The following is a 6,591-nucleotide window of genomic DNA, read 5'->3' as shown; positions in this document are numbered from 1 at the left end:
GCGCATTGAGATTTTTCACTACGGATGTCATACAATGACTGGCCAACTTTAACCTCGTTCAAATTTTCTGGTTCTCCCCATGCTGGCCAACAACCCGCAAGCTTTTTCTTCTCTTGCTCGGTCCACTAACTGGTTTCCAAGCATTTCCCCTCAATGGGACTTTCCTCCTCATCGTTACTTATGACAACATTCAACAAGGACATGGCTTCCTCGTTCATCATCTCATGGTGCCTTCCGCTTCACTCAAACACGTACTCCTCCATAGCACGCTTCATCTCTTGGTACTTTGAACTCCGGCTTCGAAATGAAGGAAACACACTTGGTGTGAGAAAGTCCCTCCAAACCTTTGGTGTAGAGGTCGAATTTCTTGCCTTGTAGGAACTCGTCCCACATCTTCATTGTTTTGTGTGCAGCAATGATCATCGTCTCCTCAAGAGTGTAGTCGTTAAGTTTTCAAGCACTTCAAAACCACCATGATATTCAGGGAGTCGATCACATTCTCTAAAGTGTGTGAGAACTTGGAATCTTACATCAGATTGGAGAGAGAAGAAGATAGTTCTCAAGCACAGGGACTCTATGTTAGAGGCAAGGAGAGAGGAAGGTCAATGAATAGAGGTGGTGGATTTCAAGAAAGGGGCAGGTCTGAATCCAAGGGAAATGGTTGCTTCGTATGTGGTTCACCTGACCACTGGAAAAGGAATTGCAAACAATGGACGGAGAAGAAGGCGCAGATGTCAGGAGAAAGCACCTAGTCAGCCAACGTCGTTATTGGAAACAATGATGAGGATGGAGAACTCCTCGCAATCTCAACCAACTCCAGCGCGCCTAGACATTGGACCTTGGATACGGCCTGCACGTTTCATATGTGTGCACACAGATTGGTTCGACACATACAAGGAGAGGAACATCGGATCAGTTTTGATGGGGAATGATTCACCAAGCAGAATTATGGGAATTAGAACAGTAAAGATCAGAATGCATGATGGTATTGTCAAAACGTTGGGAACGTTAGACATATCCCAGGTTTGAGCAGAAATCTTATTTCATTACGTACTTAATTTGGATAGGCTGGATTTTGGTATAATGGTCAGAATGGAGTGCTCAAGGTAGGAAAGGGACAAATGGTCTACATGAAAGGTGCAATACAACCATATAACATGTATAAACTCACAGGTTCTATAGTCTAAGGTGGAGCAACAATTTGTACAGAAGAAGACAAGACTGAGCTTTGGCATTAAAGGGTAGGGCACATGAGTCAAAGAGGGTTGCAAGAATTACACAAGAAAGATCAGTTAGATGGTGTAATGAGCGGCACTTTAGAATTCTACAAGTATTGCACACTTGGGAAGTAGACCAGAGTGTCATTCAATATGAGTAGTACTGAGAACAAATTCTAAGGAGTGTTGACTCTATTCACATATATGTCTTGTTACGCCCCAATTTTTGAAGGATAATTTTTAAAAATTTTGGCATAATCTAACTTAAATAATATAATCCCAAAACCTATTTCAAACAAATTTCAAAAAAACTAAACTCAATGCGGAAAATGTAAATGTTACACAACTCAACACTGAGTTAAATATTAAATTTCTTATTTACATAAACTTGAAAGTCAAGAAAATGAAAACGCTCACATGAGTTTAATGTTGTCTACCCCAAATATAAAAATATACAATATACAACAAAACCCAACAAAAAACCCTGCCACTAAGCCTCCGCCTCAACCCTGTTGATTCTCACCTGCAGGTCTAACCCTTACACCAAGAATTGGTGCACCGGGTTGTAAACAACAAACCCGGTAAGCTAAAAAGCCCGTATGATTAATTATCAAAATAACACAAAAACTTCCAATTACCAATTATAACACAAAAACAATTATATCAATAATTAAAAACCACAAATCCAACACTTTTTCAATTAACATGTACCCATGAGTCCCAGGTATTAATAAATACTCCTCATGACCTACAACAACTAAATGTGTACCCATGAGTCCCAGATACCCTACAGTATCTCCCATGACCTACATTGACAGACGAACTAGAGCTCTATTCCTAACCACAACCAATCACCCGGCCAAAGGCTTGGAACCCGGTTTGACTGTCTAATATCAAATATAAAAATGATAAATAACATCTTAACCTCAACGTAAAGAATATTTCTAAGAAATAGTTTTTTTTTTTTCCTTATCAATTAAAAAATATGCTCGCTCTGTAACGCCCCGATTTGCACCTCTTCAAATCAAGCACATTACAGTGCCGCGCATTCATAGAACCCAAGCTAGGATCCTTTACTCAAGTTCTAAGAACCCGCAAGGCAAAGGAAAAATTTAAAATTTCAAAAAATGTTAGCAGAAATGTTTATTTAAGATAAGGTGAAGATATAACACGTTTAGATATCTTTCAAATCAAACAAGCCCTCTCTAAAACAAAAATCAATATCAGTCAGGTTCAAGATCAACGATCGAAAAGTTTGCAAGATGAATAGTTTCTCAAATACACATATTCGATAAAAGGGGTATACAAGGACACGATAAATAAGGAAACCTGTCATATGGATATAACCCTGACAATGACATGGAATATAGAATGTCTAAGCCACACCTAACGCTGTCCAGCTGTCCCGTCTTCATACACAGTACCTGCATCCATGAACTATTGTAGGGGTGAGCTTTCGTCCTCGCTGCTCAATAAACTTTACCCCAACTAGGTGTGAAAACAATTTAAAACATTTGCCATGGCTAGTAGTGAAAATAATGCATAACAGTTTAAAATAACACATTCCTTGTAAAAATGCAAGCAGGACCCAAAGTAGAAATACAAACCTGATGACCGATCTATCTCAAGCCAACTACAACCTTACCACGATTATTATCGTACACACTGGCAAAGTGTAGCGAGAGTGTCCATTTACGCCATACCGCCTAGGAGCGACGTCACACCTCAAAGGATGTTAGACGTCCTCCAGTCCGTACAGCCCCTCCGGAGGTTTAGGGGATCGAAACCCAAGGAAGTCGCTATGCCCCGCTCACTCTCAGGTCATCAAACAATAACTCACAAGAATTTGAAAATATATCTTTCATGCATAAATCACTTTACTTTAATATCATATGCATAAAATCACTAACTGAGGCAAGTCCAGAATCCCCTACCTGGAATATCGTCGCTTTCTTTTCTATTTGCTTTCCTAGGCCAACACCACCATCTTCTAGTTCCGGGTAACTGGAGTCCCTAGATCCGACAATAAATAACATTCGAGTGTTAATACGAAACTCATTGGACATCACTCGATAAATATTACCAAGTCCATTTACATATTCTCTCTAAAATAAGAATCTCCTTATTTGGCATACATCCTCATCCATACTCTTTCACAAAGATCATGCTTTTACAAAATTGTTACCCAAACACCGAATCACACATTCACACTGCCAAATTCCATTTTTATAACAAGCACAACTTCATAGTTAACATTCTGGTGCTAACCGAGTACTACCAACTTATCAATGTATCGATTCAATTCCATGTCCGCCATTACCACGTTTAACTACTACTTTAATTAGCAACTACGTTCACTAAATAATTGGACTAATCGCATTGCCCCCGAATCTGTATTTATCATGGCATTTAACATGAACCTTACAGCAAATCCCAACCTTACAATAGAATAGCTTATTAAGGTAAACTATTACTTGATCTTGATTCCAATACTAGCCAAACCAGCCACTCCCCTTCTACGTCCAAACCAGATTATACCCCAAATTGGATTCTCAATATACCTTTCAAATTAAACTAGTTTGCAACTTTGTCATTCTTGTAAACATGCAGTATATCTACCAATTGATCAAAACTTCATCACTTCATCAATGCATATATATCTACAGTAACCTTCGCAGAATATATACCCATACCACACATAGTCAAATTCAAGAGTAAATTATCCAAGCCATCACCTACTAACCTTGCAAATTCTTTATTTAAACTCTTTCTTGCTCCTGCGTTGTTGGACAATAGCAACGGAAACATCGTCCACTCTTTTCAAGTTATCAAATCACCGATTGGGGATTAGTCTTCCATCCTTGCATTCTAATTATACTGGGCATCTTCTCTTCCCTGATTTCACTTCCTTCACTGCTTTCATAATTCAATATATCTCCAAGCTCTTCTTTCTCCTTCCCTTGGAACCCAAATACAACTCCAGTTTCCATCGTCACCGATAACCAAGTTATAAAACAAAAATCAGGACTCAATTCATATCAAAACCGAAATGCAAAATCAATGGGTTCTTGACACTTTACCTCAATGAAGAAGTGACTTTCTTACATGTCAGGAACTACAACTCGAATCGATGCACACAGTGCATAGCTAGCCAAACAACCACTCCATATCCGTCGTAGCCTTGAGCTAAAGATTAGCATCAACCACGAACTAATTAGCAGCCTTTTCCTCTTGACGATTATCACGGAGACACCACCATCAGAGAGTCGAAGAGATAATGAGAGAAAGAGGGAGAATTCCAGAGAAGGAAGAGACCCACAATAGAAGCTTCTAGTTCAGCTCAAGATAGAACTCCGAAATTTATCTTCTAACTTAGGAAGTTACAGTCTTGCCCTCAAATTAACACTTTTATCAGATTTCTGACCCATAATAAATTGGGTTGTTCCACACCTTTTTTCATATGACACTAATTCGAAAATAATAAGTTTCAAGACCAACAAAATTGAGCGTTTACACGCACAATAATAATTGTCTACTAAAATCTCGACACTTAATGAGATCACAGAATACATATCAAGCCATTCTATTTTACTACTTAAATATTTCCGGGGTCTCACACTCTCTTTCTGCGGGTTCTCTCCTAGGGTTCCTTAGCGGCGGCAGAGTTGACCATTCCCAGGCTGGAGCCTCATTCTCTTCCTCTGGTTCTTCAGAGAATGATAGTCATGGCGATGCGCTCGGGCTTCTTCTGGTTTTGGGGGTCTTCGGCCTCCCTTTATTGGTTTGCGTTGCTTTATCTCTGGGTGGGCTAACCATGTCGTCTCCGGCGTCGTCTTCGGATCACGCACACAACCTCGTCCTCTCTATGTAGAGGGGTTCAGATCTGATTAAGGAGGGTGTCGCTACTGGTGCTGGTATGTCTGGCAGCGACCCATTGGCTTAGGATCCGCATCTGGGTAGCGACCAAGGCTTGGCGGCGAAAGGGTTTGGACAAGGCTGCTTGGCCGACGACGATGGTACAACGGATAACGCCGGCACTAGGTATGAGGCAGAGGTACACCAGATCTCTGTTCCGATGTGGTTCACCGGAGGCCGAGTTCTGAAGCTAGGGTTTCTACGTTAGGATCAGGTGAATTGGGCCTTGACTGTGCCTAGTTTACCATTGGGTTTCGCGCCTATGATGCAAATTGGGCTGCTGAGCTCGTCGGGGATCTCCTCCCTGATGTAGATCGTCATGCTTCTCTCGGGTTTAAGTTAGTTAGTTATTCGAATAAATGAGGTTTTTCTAGGATTTTGTTAGGTTTGCTTCTGTTTTGTCTTTTGGTTTTCTTGGTTCTCTGGTTCTGGTTCTCTTGAGAGGTGCAATGCTTATAGGTTGCAGCATAGGAATTACCTAGGATGACTTTGTTTTCTTAGGTAGTTTCGCATGATTCTTTTCTAACGTTTGCCCGTGAGGGTGTGTCATGTTCATGTTGTAATCCGATTTTCAGTTATCAATATATCTATGGCTAACGTCCATTTATCAAAAAAGAAAACATATTAACAGCAACCAATCACCCAATTAAAGGCTTGAAACCCGGTTTGGCTATTTATCCAACAATCATGATATCACAACATTATCCTCAACAACACAATATCACATCATTATTCTCAACAACACCATATCACATCATTATTCTCAACAACACAATATCACATCATTATTCTCAACAACACAATATAGATATTCCACAAGAATAATCTACAATAATCAATAAAATTATGATCACATGAATCACAAAATAGCATTTAAAGAAAACTTGATTTATCTTACCTATGAGCCGTTGACGATCAAGCTTATATATTTTTAAAAACAATTAAAAGCATATTATGAAATCCAACATCATCATCATTACCATCATATGACCATAATAACATTAGGTTCAAAAGTGAACCTTGGTGAGATTTACTCACCTAAATATCCCGCTGCAATTTCCACAACCGAATATAGCAAGCGAAACACAACTTCACAAATCATCTAAAATCACACAATTAAAACCTTAGTAACTAAAATACTATAGGTTAACACAATACTCTTAACTAACCCTTAGATCAAGAGAGGACAACTTTCCAAAGTCGTCGAACTTAGAGACTCAAAATGGCTGCCTCTAATCCTCAAATCCTAACTCAAACCTTAACCAAGCCTAATAACAAACTTAATATCCTAACATACAAACCGTGCTCACAACCTCTCCACAAACACAGCAACCTAAGCCAAAACCACTGCCGGATGCGCTGCCACGCGCCGCCACAAGTGGCGGCGAGTGGGCCCCAGGCGGCGGCGAGTGGGCCCCATGCGCCACCATAAACTTTCGAATTTGAGAAAACTCTCAAC

General features: G+C 40.0%; 1 non-coding gene across 1 annotated transcript; it reads right to left on the bottom strand.

Moving 5' to 3' along the window:
* Window positions 1-2,275: 2,275 nt before the first annotated feature.
* Window positions 2,276-4,076, bottom strand: LOC101314026. Its single transcript, XR_183809.1, has 2 exons — window positions 3,961-4,076; window positions 2,276-3,230 (listed from the first exon to the last, which is right to left on the bottom strand). It is a non-coding gene; the product is annotated as an uncharacterized LOC101314026 (transcript).
* Between the last annotated feature and the right edge of the window lie 2,515 nt (window positions 4,077-6,591).

The sequence above is a fragment of the Fragaria vesca genome, linkage group LG1 (assembly GCF_000184155.1).
Source record: "Fragaria vesca subsp. vesca linkage group LG1, FraVesHawaii_1.0, whole genome shotgun sequence".
Lineage (NCBI taxonomy): Eukaryota > Viridiplantae > Streptophyta > Magnoliopsida > Rosales > Rosaceae > Fragaria > Fragaria vesca.
Note: the sequence above shows the minus strand (reverse complement) of the source record. Positions and strands in the feature narration are given on the sequence as shown.